The sequence below is a fragment of the Triticum aestivum genome, chromosome 6B, assembly GCF_018294505.1.
Source record: "Triticum aestivum cultivar Chinese Spring chromosome 6B, IWGSC CS RefSeq v2.1, whole genome shotgun sequence".
Classification (NCBI taxonomy): domain Eukaryota; kingdom Viridiplantae; phylum Streptophyta; class Magnoliopsida; order Poales; family Poaceae; genus Triticum; species Triticum aestivum.
Window position 1 is genome coordinate 116,728,516 of NC_057810.1, and position 20,317 is coordinate 116,748,832.

Consider the following 20,317-nt stretch of genomic DNA (forward strand, 5'->3'; position numbering starts at 1 on the left):
CGGCGGCGGCGGAGGTCGGCGGACGAATCGGGCGGCGACACGTGGCGGCGGCGGGGCGAGCCGGACGTGTCCGGCTGCGGCCGGATGTGTCCGGTGGCGGCGGAAGGGGAAATTTTAAGGTTTCGGGGGGATTTCATCCGGGATTTCGGAGGGGGAGGCTTATTTATAGGTAGAGGGAGCTAGGAGTGTCCAAATAGGGTGCGGTTTTCGCCCACACGATCGTGATCGAATGACCGAGAGCATGGAGGGTAGTTAGATGGGTTATTGGGCTGTTTTGGAGGGGTGTTGGGCTGCAACTTAAAAGAGGCCTTGCTGGATATGCGGATAACCGTTGGAGTACCAAACGAGCTCCAAATGACCCGAAACTTGACAGGTGGTCTACCGGTGCTACACCAGGGCCACTTGGCAAGGCTCGGTCCATTCCGAGAACGTTCAACACCCGCACACAAAAAGAGACAAGAGGGGGTGCGCCGGTGCATGTGTGAGTGTCGGATTGCGAAACGGACAATGGGGAAAATGCTCGGATGCATGAGACGAACACGTATGCAAATGAGATGCACATGATGACATGATATGGTATGCATGACATGAATAAAATGAAAAACAAAAGACAAAACCCAACCATGGAGGTAATATCATATCACCTAGCCGAAAATGGCAAGAGTTGGAGTTACAAATATGGAAAGTTACATCCGGGGTGTTACAGTACAGGTTCGCCTAACCAGCTTCATAGTCTGCTTGGTGGTCGGCACGCCCTGCTAGAGGCCGCTACGAACCATGCAGGTCACAGGTGATACGAACTGTGACCAAGCTGACTTGAACCTAAGGGGTCGCGCGCTTAAGGGAAGGAACCTACGAGGTCGGATGTGATCCGAACTGGACTAGGAACGTGACCGAGTAGACTTTGGGCTTTAGGGTCCGTGTGAGGCCCAAGTGTTGAGCCTGCGACGACGGACGCCTATATAAAGTGGAGGTGCGGCACACTCATGTGGTTGATCGCTTAGGCTCTGTCACTAGGGTTTGCATGTGTTGCGAATACCCACCTCCACTCGCCGCCGACTGTGTGATCGGACCTAGCAGTCCGTCGCACGGTGTTCCTCCTGCACACGCGGATACCGTTAGAAGCAGTGCACTTGTGCTGCTCCGGCGAATTTGTACGTGGGATCGGACGACCGACTGTTCGAGGGAGATCGAACAAGGAGGGGACGATCCACGCGGACGCGCTGCCCCAACTCTTCTTCCGCTGCATGGCACTGTGCGTCTAGTGGTAACGAACTGTGATCCATCTCCCATAGCATGTTCCCGTTGTTCTGTGCGTTGGAAAATTTTAATTTTCAGTTGACGCACCCTACCATAGATCCCAACAGTGGTATCAGAGCCTCTGCTATAGGATTTGGATTCAGATGGTATGCGTATTAGATATGTGTAGGCGGCAGATGAGATCTGTTATCGTTGATGAGTTCGACTGTGTGCACGGATGATGAGATCAACTGCACATGGGGATTGATGTGGCTATGTTTTCTGATGATCGGAGTCGATAAGGTCGTGACACAACCTACCCCTACCAGCCGGTATCCGCCATAGGGGTTAACAGTGAAATGTAAATCCGAATTGGACTCGCGATGATCAATGAGATCAGTCAGATCAGAAAATTCGGCATTAACGAAGTTTAGATGCGATCTGTGATTTCCGAAAACGTATGCGTAGCGTCGTGTATTTCGTACCCGACACACAAACCGGAAGAATGCGATTCTATGCATAACTTTGTTTTGCAGGTTTGATGTGAAAAGTATGGCTCATGTGTATGTGATGCATGTGTGTAATTTGTACATGGCATGTGTGTCATGTTTGTCAGCCGGCGGGAGCCAAAGTGTTGTCATTATATTGTATAACGACCTGCGTGTCGACTTGTGACTCTATGTAAAATTCATTACTAGTTGTAGTAGTTGGATAATAGAGATCAGGTTGGTGGCTTGGCGTCCCGGCGTGACAAACAAGATGGAGTTCGTAGATGGTCATCGGAGTCGGAGCCGACCTTGAAGAACGTCCATGAAGGAGCCATACTATTTCACAATATATGTTTATATGTGATTGTTATGCTTATTTGATTCTATGCATGTTAGAATGGTAGAATGATCCCTCATGAATATCAAGCGAATTGACATCCCCGATGTTGCACCTTCGCACGTCAAGTACGTCTAGTAGTTGGCTCATAAATATGAGGTGCTGCTAGGTGTCCTTGAATTGAAGGGTTCGTGTCGGACACGGACATGCACTGCATCAGGTTAACTTGACAAGGCTATCAAAACGGTTTTGGGCCATATGGCAAAGAAGGTTGGGAGCCGGGGTATGAGATATCTTCCCGACCGACAGGAGTCGTATAGAGATACGATTAGCAAGGAGTTGCTTACCGCATAGGTATGTTGGCTAGCAGTGATGCTAAAGCTCACTAGTCGCATGCGCTAGTTGGATCCTGAATCACTGAGAGTTTGCGGCGGGATGCTGACTTGAGTGGGAGTATTTCTGTTTAGGCTTGAATTACTCTACATAAACATGTTTCTTAGTGATTGCATATTTTTTGTTGTAGATCAATGGCACCACCTACTCAACCCAACTTTGCATTGAAATCAATTCTGGAAAAGGATAAACTGATGGAACAACTTTACCAGCTAGTATAGAAATCTGAGAATTGTTCTCAAGCACGATAAAAAGGAACATGTTCTAGGTGATCCACTTCCAGAGGAAACTGCCGATAATGCTAATGCCACAACTAAGAACGCCTACCAGAAACTTGTTGATGCATCAATTGAGATCAGCTGTCTGATGCTGGCTTGTATGGAGCCCGATTTGCAACAACATTTCGAAAACGTTGAGGCTTACAATATGATCGAGAGTCTCAAGAGCATGTTTCAGACATAGGCCAAGACTGAAAGGATCAACATCTGGCGATCCTTGATGGATTGGAAGCTGAAGGAATGTGATCCACTGAGCCCGCATGTGATCAAGATGATCGGATATGTGCAAGCTTTGGATCGTTTGGGCTTCTCGCTCTTGGATGAGCTGGCTACAGATGTTGTTCTGGGTTCTCTTCCGCCTAGCTATGGGACATTCATCTCGAACTATCATATGCATGGCATGGATAAGAAGCTCACTGAATTGAATGGGATGCTCAAAGTGGTAGAGCAGGACATTAAGAAAGACACGCATCAAGTGTTGATGGTGCAGAAATTGGCTAAGTTCAAGAAGAGCTGGTCCAAGAAAAAGGCTAAGGCAAAGGGCACGGAGACGGTAACCTCCGCCGCTGCGCCAAAGTCTGGACCGGACTCAAAGACTGTTTGCTTGCAAGGAGATCGGTCGCTGGAAGAGGAACTGTAGCAAGTGGCTTGCAGAGCTTGGCAAGAAGGCCGAGAATGCTGCTTCAGGTAAAGGTACACTTGTTGCTTATGTTATAGACATTTATCTTGCTGACATACCTAGTAGCTCTTGGGTATTTGATACCGGATCGGTTGTCCATATTTGCAACTCCTGCAGGGGCTGGTAAGAACTAGGCGTGTGGCACAAGGGGAGATTGACATCAGGGTCGGCAACAAAGAAAGAGTTGTTGCGTTGGAGGTCGGCACGATGTAGCTCCAGCTTCCTTCCGGATTCATTATGGAATTGAATAATTGTTATTACATTCCTGTACTTGGTCGGAACATTATTTCTACCACATGTTTGATAAGTCAAGGTTATGAATTCAATTTAAAGGACAATGGTTGTTCGATATTTTTGAATGGTATGTTCCACGGCTATGCACCCATTGTTGATGGGCTATTTATATTGAATCTAGAACAAGAACCGGTCTATAACGTGAATGTCAAGAGGCATAAGCCTAATGAGATAAATACGACATACTTCTGGCATTGCCGGCTTGGACACATTAGTATGAAACACATGAAAAAGCTCCATGATGATGGGATCCTAACTTCATCCGACTTCGGGTCCTTCGAAACATGTGACTCATGCTTGCTCGGCAAGATGACCAAGTCTCCTTTCGCAAAGAGTTGCGAGAGGGCGTCCGAGCTATTGGAACTTATACATAGTGATATGTGTGGTCCAATGAGCACAACTGCCAGAGGGGGCTATCAGTACTTTGTGAATTTTACCAACGACTTGAGTAGATATGGGTATATTTATTTGATGAGGCACAAGTCGGAAACTTTTGAAAAGTTCAAAGAGTTTCAGAACGAGGTTGAGAATCAGCTCGGCAAGACTACAAAGCTTCTGCGATCTGATCATGGAGGTCAGTACATGAGCCAGGAGTTTGATGATCATCTGAAAAGCCGAGGTATAGTACCTCAGCTCACACCTCCTGGTACGCCATAGAGAAACAACGTGTCAGAACGGAGGAATAGGACCTTGTTGGACATGGTTCGGTCTATGATGAGCAAATCGGATTTACCATTGTCATTCTGGGGATACGCTCTAGAAACTGCAGCTTTCACACTTAATAGGGCACCATCAAAATCTGTAGACAAGACACCACATGAGCTATGGATTGGGAAGAGTCCTAGTTTGTCTTTCCTAAAGATTTGGGGTTGTGAAGCATTTGTCAAGCGACTTATGTCAGACAAGCTTACACCTAAATCGGATAAATGCAATTCGTGGGATATCCGAGGGAAACCTTGGGATATAGCTTCTACAACCGGGAAGAGAACAAAGTGTTTCTTGCTCGGAACGGGGTTTTCCTTGAGAAAGAGTTTCTCGGTCGGGAGGCCAGTGGGAGGACGGTTCGACTCGAAGAAATTTGAGAACCACTCGGGGACGGCTTGGCTGGTGATCAGACCATACCGAAGTCAGTCAGGGAACCTGTAGTGGAAGCGGCACCAGAACCAGGGAGGTCGGAAAGATTGCGCAGAGTGTGTGATGTATTGTTTCTAGAAAGCAACGAGCCGGCGACGTATGCGGAAGCGATGGTGATCCCAGATTCCGAGGCATGGTTCGAGTCCATGAGATCCGAGTTAAAGTCCATGGATGAGAATCAAGTCTGGGACTTGGTTGATCCGCTGCCTAGCGTAACAGCCATTGGTTGCAAATGGGTCTTTAAGAAGAAAACCGATGTGGATGGAAATGTTCAGATCCACAAAGCATGGCTTGTTGCTAAGGGTATGGACAAGTTCAAGGAATTGACTACGACGAGACTTACTTGCCGGTAGCGATGCTGAAACCGGTGATATAGCCCGAGAGTTTTGTCGATCCGACTAGCACTAGTAAGGTATGCAAGCTCAAGAGATCCATTTATGGGTTGAAGCAAGCATCTCGGAGTTGGAACATTCGTTTTGATGAGGTCGTCACTAGTCTCGGTTTCATTAAAAGCAAAGAGGACTCTTGTTTATACAAGAAGTTAAGTTGGAGCTCGATAGTGTTTTTGATCTTGTATGTGGATGACATATTGTTGATCGGGAACTATGTTTCGATGCTAAAATCGGTAAAGGAATCATTGAATAGCAAGTTTTCCACGAAAGACCTTGGTGAGGCTGTCTATATTTTAGGCATTAAGATCTATAGAGATAGATCGAGGAGGCTGCTCGGCTTATGCCAGAGCACGTACATAGATAAAGTGTTGAAGCGGTTCAACATGAGTGGGGCGAAGAAAGGGTTCTTGCCACTCTCACATGGTATAAGGCTAAGCGAGACTCAGAGTCCTTCGACATCTGATGAGCGAAGCAGGATGAGTAGGAACTCGTATGCCTCGGCAATAGGATCCATCATGTATGCCATGATATGTACAAGGCCTGATGTTGCTTTTGCAATAAGCCTAACAAGTAGATACCAGACCAACCCAGGTGAGAGTCACTGGGCAGCGGTAAAGACTTTTTTGAAGTACCTGAAAAGGACTAAGGATATGTTCCTAGTTTATGGAGGTGAGGAACAGCTCGTCGTAAGGGGTTACGTCGATGCTAGTTTCCAAACCGACAGAGATGATTGTCGATCACAGTCTGGATTTGTGTAAGTCCTGAATGGAGGAGCAATGCACTAGATGAGTTCCAAGCAGGATACGGTGGTCGATTCTACCACAGAAGCTGAATACATTGTGGCTTGTGAAGCTGCAAAGGAAGGTGTTTGGATCCGGCATTTTCTGGATGATCTTGGTATTTTCCCAGTCTCGATGAAACCGTTGGACCTTTATTGTGATAATTTTGGTGCCATCGCACAAGCCAAGGAGCCGAGGAATCACCACAAGGTCAGACACATAGATCGGAAATATCACCTGATACAAAAGATCGTAAAGAATGGTGATGTAGAGTTATGCAAGATTCACACGGATGCAAATGTTGCAGATCCGTTGACTAAGCCGCTTCCACAACCCAAGCATGAGGGGCATGTTAGAGCTATGGGCATTCGATGTCTATTTTATTGACTCTAGTGCAAGTGGGAGACTGTTGGAGATATGCCCTAGAGGCAATCATGTATGATGATATTTCCTATGCATTTATGAATAAAGATAGTCCTTGGAAATTATCAATGATGTGTATCAGCAAGTAGGTGACTTGTTTGTCGGACTATGCATTGTATGATGACTGTCCTAAAAGGTCCCTAGTCGAAAGGGATGTGTGGACGCGCAGCCGACTACACTAGCATATGACACCATCGATGGCTTGGTCTCACTAGCCATGGAGATTGGATGCTAACCGAATAATATGGACTTGGAAAGGTCTGGTCAGATTCAACGTAGTCGGTTCCGAGTCGAGATAAGGTCCGGGTCGGACATACCCAACTATGAGACGTAGCGATATGTCATCTGTGAGTCTCTAGTACAACATACGTTCTATTTCCTAAGACCTGAGCTGATGCATGTACTCGGGATGGTGACAAACTTGCTTTGGGCCGACCAAACGCTACTCCGTCACTGGGTAGTTACAAAGGTAGGTTTCGGGTTTGTCCAGTCCCATGCTGCGAGACATGGTCGAGCAAGATGGGATTGGCCCCTCCGATCAGGAGAGATATACTCTGGGCCCCTCGTGTGATCCGACCAGGATAAGCATGGCCATGCGACTAGGATTATGAGATAATCCGGATAGTGGTCGGAATCACTGGAACGAGAAAGAGGTCGGGCTAGCACAAGGATGACAGTCTCGCCTTTAGCACGACAACATATATCATGTGGCAAAGGGAACAGAAGTGTGACATGTTGTACAGGTTCGCCTAACCAGCTACATAGTCTGCTTGGTGGTCGGCACGCCTTGCTAGAGGCCGCTACGAACCGTTCAGGTCCGAGGTGATCCGAATTGTGACCAAGCTGACTTGAACCTAAGGGGTCGCGCGCTTAATGGAAGGAACCTATGAGGTCAGTTCGTAGGACACTGGTCGGATGTGAGCCGAACTGGACTAGGAACGTGACCGAGTAGACTTTGAGCTTTAGGGTCCGTGCAAGGCCCAAGTGTTGAGCCTGTGACGGACGCCTATATAAAGTGGAGGTGCGGCACACTCATGTGGTTGATCGCTTCGGCGCTGTCACTAGGGTTTGCATGTGTTGCGAATAGCCACCTCCACTCGCCATCGACTGTGTGATCGGATCTAGCAGTCTGATGCACAATGTTCCTCCTGCACGCGTGGATACCGTTAGAGGCGGTGCACTTGCGCCGCTCTGGCGAACTTGTACGTGGGATCGAACGACCGGCTGTTCAAGGGAGATCGGACGAGGAGGGGATGATCCACGCGGACGCGCTGCCCCAACTCTTCTTCCGCTGCACGGCACTGCGCGTCTAGTGGTAACGAACTCATCTCCCATAGCATGTTCCTGTTGTTCTGCGCATAGGAAAATTTTCATTTGTAGTCGACGCACCCTACCGTAGATCCCAACATAAAAGACCTCATATAGCAGAAGATGGGCACCGGAGGGCCACCAGGGGACCCACGATACAAGGGGGGGCGCCCAGTAAGGGTGGGCGTGCCCCGCACCCTTGTTGCCAGGGTGTGGGCCCCCTCTGGTACTTTCTTTGCTCAATAATTCTTATTAAATCCAAAAATGACTTTCATGGAGTTGCAGGTCTTTTGGAGCTGTGCAGAATAGGTATCCAATATTTGCTCCTTTTCCAGCTAGAATCCCAGCTGCCGACATTCTCCCTCTTCATGATAAACCTTGTAAAATAAGAGAGAATAGCCATAAGTATTGTGACATAACATGTAATAACAACCCATAATGCAATAAATATTGATATAAAAGCATGATGCAAAATGGATGTATCACTTTTGTCAACAAGTCATTTGTCCCTAGGCAATCGATAACAAGTACTGGTAATCGTTCTTGCAATTTTATATAAGGGAGTGGCATGAGCTAACATACTTTATCTACTTGGATCATATGCACTTATTATTGGAACTATAGCAAGCATCCGCAACTACTAAAGATCATTAAGGTCGTGAAACCCAACCATAGCATTAAGTATCAAGTCCTCTTTACTCCCATACGCCATACCCCACTTATCCGTGTTTAGGCTGTTGTCACCCCCGCAACACTGACAATAAGCAAAGCATGAACATATTGCATCACCCTACAGAGGGCCCCCCTCACGTTTGCGTGAGATGGAGGGCATCGTAGGATAGCACCATAAATAAAATATACAATCATACCAACCAAGATCACGATTAACCCATAGGACAAAATGGATATACTCAAACATCATAGGATAGCCAAATATCATTGGGAAATAATATATGGAGTTCAGCACCATGTTTAAGTAGAGATTACAGCTGGGAGAAGAGGAGTTACATCACTGCATAGAGGGGGATAAAGTTGGTGTTGACGGTAGCAAGATTGTTGATGTAGATCGCTGTCACGATCCTAGCCCTGGCGGCACTCCGGTGCCGTCGGGAGAGAGGGGGAGAGAGTCCCTGAGGGAGTCCTGGATTAGGGGTGTCCGGATGGCCGTACTATGACCTTTGGTCGGACTCCTGGACTATGAAGATACAAATTGAAGACTTCATCCCGTGTCCGGATAGGACTTTCCTTGGCCTGGAAGGCAAGCTTGGCGATACGATATGTAGATCTCCTTCCATTGTAACCGACTCTGTGTAACCCTAGCCCTCTCCGGTGTCTATCTAAACCGGAGAGGTTTAGTCCGTAGGACGAACAACAATCATACCATAGGCTAGCTTCTAGGGTTTAGCCTCTCTGAAATCGTGGTAGATCGACTCTTGTACTACCCATATCATCAATATTAATCAAGCAAGAGTAGGGTTTTACCTCCATCGAGAGGGCCCAAACCTGGGTAAAAACATCGTGTCCCTTGTCTCCTATTACTATCCGCCTAGACGCACAGTTCGGCACCCCCTACTTGAGATCCGCCGGTTTTTACACCGACATTGGTGCTTTCATTGAGAGTTCCTCTGTGTCGTCACCTTTAGGCCCGATGGCTTCTCTGATCATCAACAACGATGCGGTCCAGGGTGATACCTTTCTCCCCGGACAGATCTTTGTATTCGGCGGGTTTGCACTGCGGGCCAATTCGCTTGGCCATCTGGAGCAGATCGAAAGCTACGCCCCTGGCCATCAGATCAGATTTGGAAGTTTGAACTACACGGCTGACATCCGCGGAGACTTGATCTTTGACGGATTCGAACCACAGCCGAGCGTGCCGCACTATCACGATGGGCATGATCTAGCTCTGCCGCCGGACAGTGCCCAGAAGGCTACTCAGGTGTCCGCTCCGACCCTTAGCTCGGAGCCGACTGCGCCAATCGGGGATGGATGGTTGGTCACCGCCTCGGGGGCTGCAATCTCTATGGCGATCGAGCCGAATACCAGGAATACCAGCCTTGTCCTTTGTGAAGCTCGTAACTCCAAGGTGCCGGACTCCTTTCCGGACTCCGAATCTTCTGCACCCCTTCCGATCGAACCCAATTGGGCTCCGATCATGGAGTTCACCGCGGACATCTTTCAGCACTCGCCCTTTGGCGACATCCTGAATTCACTAAAGTCTCTCTCTTTATCAGGAGAGCCCTCGCTGGACTATGGTCAGCAAGGTTGGGATGTGGACGACGAAGAAATTCGAAACCGACCCACCACCCACTTGGTAGCCACTGTCGATGATTTAACCGACATGCTCGACTTCGACTCCGAAGACATCGATGGTATGGACGCCGATGAAGGAGATACCAAGAACCAGCGCCTATAGGGCACTGGAAAGCCACCTCGTCATATGACATATACATGGTGGACACCCCAAAAGAAGGGAATGGCGATGGAAAAACGGAGGATGACCCCTCCAAGAAGCAGCCTAAGCGCCGACGTCAGCGGCACCGCTCTAAATCCCGACACAGCAAAAACGGTGATTCCGGCACCGGAGACAATAACACCCCGGACAGTGCCGAAGACAACCCCCTCCAGCAGGATTCAGCATAGGAGGATGGGGAAGCCAGCCCTCATGAGAGAGCGGTAGACAAAGAGGTCGAGGACGACAATTATATGCCTCCCTCCGAAGACGAGGCAAGCCTCGACGACGACGAATTTGTCATGCCTGAGGATCCTGTCGAACAAGAGCGTTTCAACCGCAGGATTATGGCCACAGCAAGCAGCCTCAAGAAAAAAGAGTAGCAGCTTATAGCTGACCAAGATTTGCTAGCCGAAAGATGGACTGAAGTCCTGGTGGCCGAAGAGTACAAACTCGAACGCCCCTCCAAGAGCTACCCAAAGCGCAGGCTGCTACCCCAATTAGAGGAGGAAGCAACTAAACCTACATCACCAGCGTATGACGCGGCCGACCGGCCACCTCGTGGCCGCAACAGAGAGGCCTCTCGGCCATCCATTCAAGCCGCACCCCGGCGCCGCTCAAAAAGTACCAAGGCACGGGGAAACGCGCCAGACCTGCGAGACATATTAGAGGACAAGGCCAGGCAAACAAGATCGATCTACGGATCACGTGGGCACCCCACGACATGTGACGATAACCATCACGCCGGATATGGCAAATATGGCCAGGCTGAACACGGCAGGCACACCCACCATGATACGTCGTGATATAGCCCAGTACATAGGCGCCGCACACCCACCATGCTTCACAGATGAAGTAATGGGTCATGAAATCCCCGAAGGGTTTAAACCCGTAAGCATCGAGTCATATGATGGCTCAACAGATCCTGCAGTATGGATCGAGGATTATCTCCTTCATATCCACATGGCCAGCGGCGATGATCTACACGCTATCAAATACCTCCCGCTCAAGCTTAAAGGACCAGCTCGGCATTGGCTTAACAGCTTGCCAGCAGAGTCAATTGGTTGCTGGGAGGACCTGGAATCCTCATTCCTTGACAACTTCCAGGGAACTTATGTGCGACCACCAGACGCCGATGACCTAAGCCACATAATTCAGCAGCCAGAGGAATCGGCCAGACAATTCTGTACACGGTTCCTAACCAAGAAAAATCAAATAGTCGACTGTCCGGACGGAGAGGCCCTTGCAGCCTTCAAACATAACATCCGTGACGAATGGCTTGCTCGGCACCTAGGACAGGAAAAGCCGAAATCTATGGCAGCCCTCACGACACTCATGACCCGCTTTTCCGTGGGAGAAGACAGCTGGCTAGCTCATAGCAATAACTTGACCAAGAGCTTTGGTAATTCGGATACCAAGAAAAACAATGGCAGGTCGCGTCGCAACAAGCACAAACGCCGCATTAACAGCGACAACACTGAGGATACGGCAGTTAATGCCGGATTCAGAGGCTCTAAACCCGGTCAGCGGAAAAGGCCATTCAAAAGAAATACTCTGGGCCCGTCCAGTTTAGACCGGATACTCGATCGCTCATGCCAGATACACGGCAACCTCGAACAACCAGCCAATCACACCAACATGGATTGTTGGGTGTTCAAGCAGGCATCCAAGTTAAGTGCCGAAAACATAGACAAGGGGCTGCATAGCAATGACGAGGAGGAGCCCCGGCCGACGAACAACAGGGGACAGAAGGGCTTTCCCCCACAAGTGCGGACGGTGAACATGATATATGAAACCCACATCCCCAAAAGGGAACAGAAGCATGCGCTTAGGGACGTATATGCGTTGGAGTCAGTCGCCCCAAAGTTCAACCCATGGTCCTCCTGACGATCACTTTTGATCGAAGGTACCACCCCACTAGCATTCGTCACGGCGGATTCGCCGGATTGGTCCTAGACCCAATCATTGACGGATTTCACCTCACTAGAGTCCTCATGGACGGCGGCAGCAGCCTGAACCTGCTTTATCAGGATACAGTGCGGAAAATGGGCATATATCCCTCAAGGATTAAACCCACAAAGACGACCTTTAAACGCGTCATACCAGGTGTAGAGGCCAGATGTACAGGCTCAGTTACACTCGAAGTGGTCTTCGGATCCCCGGATAATTTCCGAAGCGAGGAGTTAATCTTCGACATAGTCCCATTCCGCAGTGGCTATCACGCCCTGCTCGGACGAACCGCATTTGCAAAGTTCAATGCGGTGCCGCACTATGCATATCTCAAGCTCAAGATGGCAGGCCCTCGCAGAGTCATTACGGTCAATGGAAACACCAAACACTCTCTTCAAACAGAGGAGCACACAGCGGCCCTCGCGGTGGAAGTACAAAGTAGCCTCTCAAGGCAATTCTCCAGTCCGGCTGTTAAGCGTCCGGACATCGTCAAGCATGCCCGGAGTAGCCTACAAGAAGACCATCTGGCATGTTCCGAGCTAGCATAGAAGTGCGGCCCCAACCCCAGCCCTCCCGAGATTGCGAAACCAGTACCACGCGTACATAATTACGCTCTGGAAATACCGTGGGCATAACGGGAGGGGAACAACCACGGCATGCCTAGAATGCGGCTCAACCGCACTAGGGGCTCCCGATTTTTGTGATTTTTCTTTTTTCCTTTCAGGACTCCACTATTCGGAAGACCTGTCCGGCAATACAATCACCGAACACATGATGCAACAGCCAGGGAGACAGCAAGCCACGTCGAACGTCCAGGTGGTCTCTATAACGAGCTAAATACATGTCTTACTTGAAGTCTCGCAGCTTGCCCCTGGAGGGGGACATGTTAAATAATCCCATCTCTTGCCTATCGCACTATTTGTATCGTCCTGCTTTCATAGCAACCCTCTAATAAAGAATACATAGCTCTTGTCTATTATTGCATTCATTTTTTTATGTACATATGTTCAGCTATGACATCACGAAACCGTACACTTTGGTACGGCCAATACACCAGGGGCTTAAGTTCCCCAAAATACGGTGTGAAGACCGAACACTCTCATGAGTGCGGCACCCCGAACTTATAGCATTATATGCATCGGCTCCGAATCATGTCTTGGGTCAATAGTTGGGTTTTCCCGGCTCCCATGTTTTGGTACCTTACATTCCGCTATATCGGCTAAGGTAGCGTTGGGAGAACTACTGCGATTGTGCCCTAGTTGAGCTGGGTTAACACCTCAGTAGAGAAAGCTAAAACTGACCGTCATGATAGGGCGAGAGCCGGTCGCTGTTCGTGAGGTTTTTCGAGTCCTTAAAGACTTATGCCGCTTAGAGCGAGGAGCTGGCTTTGTCCGGCCTAGGCGTGGATAGCGCCCCGAACTCGGTCTTCCGAATACTAGTGGCGTCGCCAAAATTTAAAATTATAGAATTCTATAGCTAAGTGAGAGTGATAAAGCATTATAAGTCCGATTGCCTGGTTCGTTGTGCTGAGCGCCTCCCTCGACGGACCCAAGAATGGGAACAAGAGCGCTCAGGTTTATCCCGAACACCCCAGCACTCGTGGCATGGGGGTAGAAGCCGACGACTTGCATCTCTCAGATTTAATAAACGGCCGCACAGAAGGTAATATTTTAAATTCAAAAAGCGTTGCTTAGCGCATATGAACAAGTTTTCAGCGCACAGGATAAACACGTGCAAGTTTACTCAAAAATTACATCCCTGGTACATTCATTCGCCACAAGATGGGCACCCTTCAGGACGCCCTCATAATACATCTCGGGCCTGCGATGCTCCTTCCCCTCTAGTGGCCCTTCTGTCACCAGCTTCTCAGCATCCATCTTGCCCCAGTGCACTTTAGCATAGGCAAAAGCCCTACGGGCGCCTTCGATGCATACGGAGCGCTTGATGATTTCAAGCCGCGGAGAGCCATCCACCAGCCGCCTCACCAGCCCGAAGTAGCTCTCAAGCAGGACCTCCCCAGGCCACAGCCGGCCTATAAGGACCTTCATGGACTGTTCGGCCACCTTATGGAGCTCGACCAGCTGCTTCAGCTAGTCGCTCAAGGGCACCGGGCGTCCGGCCTCAGCATACTGGGACCAGAACACATTCTCCGTCGAGCTCCCTTCTTCGGCTCGGTAGAATGCGGCGGCGTTGGACACACTGCGGGGCAGATCTGTGAATGCTCCTGGAGAGCTCCGGATTTGGGTAAGTAACACGTAATTCACTTTCACATGCTTTCTTTGCATAAAGAATGCCTTACCCGCCGCTATCTTTTTCATCGCCTCAATCTCCTGGAGGGCTTTTTGGGCTACGTCCTTGGCAGACTTGGTGCTTTCAAGTGCCGAGGCAAGCTCGGACTCTCGCGTCTTTGAGTCAAGCTCTAAACTCTTGTGTTTCTTCACGAGAGCATCGAGCTCTTGCCGCACCTCCGCCACCCGCGCCTCTCGTTTCTCTCGCTCGGTGCGCTCCACGGCCGCATTGTATTCGGCCTTGGACAGCGCTTCATTCAGGGTCGCCACCTCGGTTGTGGCCCCTATAACATTCATGTTGGTCCTGTCATTATTTGCAACAAGGTATTTTTATATATATATATATACATAAGGCACTACCTACCTTCCTTGTCCTCGAGCTGCTTCTTGGCAAGGCCGAACTCGTTCTCGGACCGCTCGAGGCTCTGCTTCAATGCATCGACCTCCGCAGTCAGTGCGGCAGAGGTCAGCAGCGCAGCCTGCATTCCCATATTGACATATTTATGTTAGACTCTTGCGTATATCTTTTTAGATCCTCAGTCCGGCTTTTCTTTCCGAACACCAAACTGAGCATCAGGGGCTACTGTCTATGCATTAACATTTTTACATGTTCTAAATACATACCTTGAAACTTGTTAGAAGGCTGGTACAGGCTTCTGTCAGCCCGCTCTTGGCGGACTGAACCATCTGGATCACCGCACTCATAACAGTGCGGTGCTCCTCGTTGATGGAGGCACCGTTAAGCACCTCCAGCAAATTGTCCGGCGCCTAAGGTTAGATGGAGGCCGCCGGCGTCGTAGGCTTTCCCTTCTTGTGAAGGGGCCGCCTGTCGGGCTCCGGAATCACTGAAGGTTCTGGAGCGGTGTCCGGCCCAGGGCCAGACTTAGATCCCTCTGGGGGCTTCATCCCCTTTGGGCCTGGAGTCCGGGAGGTTGCCTTGCGGCGCCTCCAGGACCACCTCCTCCTGGTTTAGCCCCTTTTGGGACTCCACCTCGGCATCGTCCGTAGGGCGAGGGTAGGTAGAAGTTGGGAGTGAAGCGCTATTCACATCTGACGAATCCAAGGAGCCGCTCGACGAATCGCTGAACTGAGCCTTGGGCGGACTGCATGATTGAATTCGGTGTCAAAAGGTACTGTACAATAGAGGAACGCCATGAGTTATTCTGGTATCCGGATACTTACGATTTTGCCAGGGGCTTGGCCCTGGATGGCCACTCCTCTCTGCCGTCTTCGGCGTCGGAGGCGTAGTCCGAAAGAAGGGTCTTCCCCTTCTTGGACCCTCCGGCCTCCCCAGTTGGGACCGCCTTCCTTTTCTTTCCCCCCCAGCTGGAGGGGGGGAGGCTTCTTCTTCCTCCTCCTCGTCTTCGGAGGCGGAGTGCACTTCGGGGTCGTCGGGCGATGAATCCGACACCACCAGGCGCCGGGAACTCTTTCGAGTCCCCATGGTCTTCTTCTTGGCCTTCTTCTCCGGCACCACGTGAGGTGCCGGGACCAGCAGCTTCGTCAAGCGTGCATCTGCTGGGCCTTCGGGCAAAGGGGATGGACAGTCAAACTGTTCGGACATCCTCTTCCAGTCCTATCAAGGGAGCGGGATTTTAGATCTTGCATAGAGTCAAACTATGAAAATCAAGTGTCCTGTAAAGGATAAAAACAAGCTTACTTCGGTGGCTAGGCGCTTTGCACAGAATCCACGATCCTCGGTGACGGGAGGGGAAACCTCGGAGCTCTTGAATAGCACCTTCCAGGCATCCTCGTGCTTTGTGTCAAAGAGCCTGGACAAAGTCTGGTGCTGGGACGGGTCGAACTCCCACAAGTTGAAAGCCCATCGTTGACACGGGAGGATCCGGTGGAAAAGCATGACCTGGACTACATTGACAAGTTTAACCTTGTTGTTCACCAGGTCTTGGACGCAGGTTTGGAGTCCAGTCACCTCTTCTGGATTACCCCACAACAGGCCCGTCTCTTTCTAGGATGTGAGCCGTGTGGGGATGCAAGATTGGAATTCGGGGGCCGCTGCCCATTCAGGGTCACGCGGCTCGGTGATGTAGAGCCACCCCGATTGCCACCCTTTAATGGTTTCCACGAAGGAGCCCTCGAACCATGTGACATTGGGCATTTTGCCCACCATGGCGCCTCCGCACTCCGCTTGCCGGCCACTCGCGACCTTCATCTTGACGCTGAAGATCTTCAGCCATAGGTCGAAGTGAGGCTTGATGTGGAGGAAGGCCTCGCACACGACGATAAACGCGGAGATGTTGAGGATGAAGTTCGGGGCCAGATCATGGAAATCCAGGCCGTAGTAGAAAATGAGCCCCCGGACAAATGGGTGAAGTGGGAAGCCCAGTCCACGGAGGAAATGGGTGAGAAACACCACCCTCTCATGGGGCCTAGGGGTGGGGATGAGTTGCCCCTCATCTGGGAGCCGGTGTGCCATGTCATTAGACAAGTATCCGGCCTTCCTCAACTTTTTGATGTGCCCCTCCGTGACGGTGGAGGCCATCCATCGACCTCCCGCTCCGGACATGATTGGAGAAGGTTGAGGTGGGAAGTGCGGACTTGGGCGCTGGAGCTCGAGTGCGCGGAAATGGATAAGCAAGGGAGGAAGAAGGCGTAGATGGAAAGGGTGGATCCTTATCCCCTTATATGGGCGGCCGAAACTATGTGCCCCCGCCAGCCTGGTAAAACTCGCTTATCTCCCAAGCGCCGCGATTAATGGCGCGGTTGGGTTACCCACGCCCGTATTGATGAGAATCCCAGAATAAGGGGACACGATCTCTGCTTTGACAAGACGTGCCAAGGAAACCACCTCGCTAAACGCGCTAAGGTGGGACAGTAAAACGATTCAAATAAAGGCTTGGCCATAGCATGACATGCTACGGAATACGTCAGCAGATTAGATTTGTGTAAATATTATTCTCTCTACGGTGGTATGTGGAACTTATTTTGCAGAGCGGGACACTATCCTTGTGTTCAACACCTTTTATGAAGTATTCGGAGGAGGAACCCGTCTTGTAATGTCGAAGACAATTTGCACGCCGGACTCGTCGTCATTGAAGCCTGGTACAGGGGCTACTTGTCAGGACCCCGACTCGATGTCACATCGATCTAGCTGGTAACACCTCATATCACTTTGCGGCCTCACGCACGGTATCCCCACGGGTGTCGTCTTACCCTTTTCCCGGGACCGTTTGCGCCTTTTGGCTCACGTATATGATAGTGTCGCTAGCATCCATATGATAAAGAGCCCGGGCTGACATGACTAGTCGTAAACCCAAAGTGGCACAGACTTACAGGGACAGGCATCCATGACCCAGCTTCGAACGTGTCGGTCATCAGCAAGTGGGTCCGGGCTGTAGCACTGGGCTAGCAGGACTCCGGTAAACCGGGCTGTAGCGGGCTAACAGGACTCCGGTACTCAAAGCGTGACATTTCCCCGAAGGGACAGACACAGGAACGAAGAAGGACACATGCCGGCCAGCCTAAGTGTTCCAGAGCAGTAGCAAGCTACCATGGCTCAGCGGTAACACTAGGAGACATTTCCCGGTAAGAGAGGCTACTAAAGATAAACAACTAGATAGTCAGATCCCACACATACCAAGCATTTCAATCATACACACAATATGCTCGATATGTGTAAATACAACGAAGCATCACAACATGACTCTATGACACAAGTACTTTATTTAAGGCTCAGGGAGCCATACATAATATACACACAAAGTTACGGGTCTCACGACCCAACATACAAGTTATACAATCATACAAGCCAACAGCGGAAGTAACTTGTCTGAGTACAGACAGCTAGTAAAATAAAAGAGGCTTGGAAAGCCTGGCTATACTATGTGGTCCTTCACAAGCTCAGGGTCACCACCTGGGTCTTTAGCCTACTCGTTGATGTCAACGTCTACATAGAACCCATCAGAAGGGGTTGCAGCGTCTTCTGTAAAATGTAGATTATAGCAACATGAGTACAAAGGTACTCAGCAAGACTTACATCAGATCCTACATACATGCATAGTATCAAAAGGGTTGGTGGAGTTATTGCAGCAAGCCAGCTTTGACTCTTGGCTAGACTATCCTACGATACTCCATTTGAAATAGTTTTGCGCACACGAGTCCACTATTCACCACTTCAATACACTACCGAGGATCCACCTCCGTCTTCCTACGGAAGAGCCATCCTCGGCACTCACACTTATCTTGAGGCTTTTAACAGTTTCCATTTACTTGTCTATGAACTGTATAGGCAACCAAGTAGTCCTTTACCGCGGACGCGGCTATTCGAATAGATCATGTTAACCCTGCAGGGGTGTACTTCTTCATACATGTTTCCACCACTTAGCGTCTGCACACGACATGTGCTCGGCAGACTTCAAGCGAAAGCCGACGTGGGTGTAGACCACGACCTACCTAAACACTTAAGCCTCTAGTCCAGGTTTATCGCCTATTCAGGTTCCATCCGCAGGGAGTCCGGCCGAGGTTTCCCATACGGCCCCGAACGATGTGAACAGGGTTCCCGAGATACCTAACGGGTATTCGGTACACCCGGCCACGTACCTACCGCATCACAGCCCACCCCTACGGTCAGCGCTGTCCACGGCCTCCAGTAGGCTACAAACACCAGAAACTACTTGCAACTCCTGGACAGAGAGCTAGGGTGATTAAGAAGTCGAGCGGGGTCATATTTCAGGGCCCAATGCATGGTAGTAGCTGTATCTTAAATCACACATACAGATCTCAGTGCTTAAGGTCGGCTTCAATGAAACAACCCACCATGTACTCCTACATGGCCTCTCATCGATACCTTTACCAAATCGTGTTCACCACACCACTCTTATTACCGACATAATCATTTCACTCTAGCCCATCACCCAGATGAACCAGACCTGACACAACTCTAAGCATAGCAGGCATAGCAAGGTAGGAACAACACATACATATGGCTCAATCAACTCCTACACATGCTAGTGGGTTTCATCTAGTTACTGTGGCAATGACAGGTCATGCAGAGGAAATGGGTTCAACTACCGCAGCACACAGCAGTTTGAATCGCGTTGTCTTAATGCAGTAAAAGAGAGCAGGAGCGAGAACATGGGATTGTATCGATATGATCAAATGGTTGGTTGCTTGCCTGATGGTTCGTTGCACGGATACGATTCTTCGTTAGGGTAATCACGGTACTCCTCGGGGACAGATCCTGTCGCAAAGGATAACGATACACAGGCATCACCAAACAATGTGCAACAATATGATGCATGCATGAAACATGGCAATATGAGTGTGTTGGGCTAATGCAACTAAAGCCAGAAGTGTTTGAGCAAATTTGAATCAAAGATTCAAATTTCAAATTCAAATATGGCCTTTTAAAGTGCCTTTCCTTGTTCTGATTAAAACATAAATTTAACTTGTTTGGTCATGCATGAAAATAGTACAGATGGATAGATTGGATTTTTCTGATCATTTTTCATATATAATTTGTCCAATTTGGAGTTACAGAATAAAAGTTATGAATTTTTGAAGTTTAAATAATATTCTGAATTTCCTGATTTAATTTAAATCCAGAAATATCATTTACTGCGTCAGCCTGACATCACAGTGACATCAGCAGGTCAACAGAGCTGGCTCGGGTCAAACCTGACGTGTGGGGTCCACACGTCAGTGTCACAGGGGCTAATCCCGCGTTGACCCCGGGCTGGTTAGCTTTGACTAAGCCCTGGGCCCACTTGTCAGCGTCTGTAGGTGGTGGTTTAGTGGCTAATTAGCTAGGCCACGTCAGCTCGCCGGAGTTCTGGCCGGCGGCGACCAACAGTGCGGCGGCGATAGTGGTTTTGGTCGTTTCGGCCACCAAATGGACCGCGGAGATCACCGGAGTGAAGCTGAGGACGA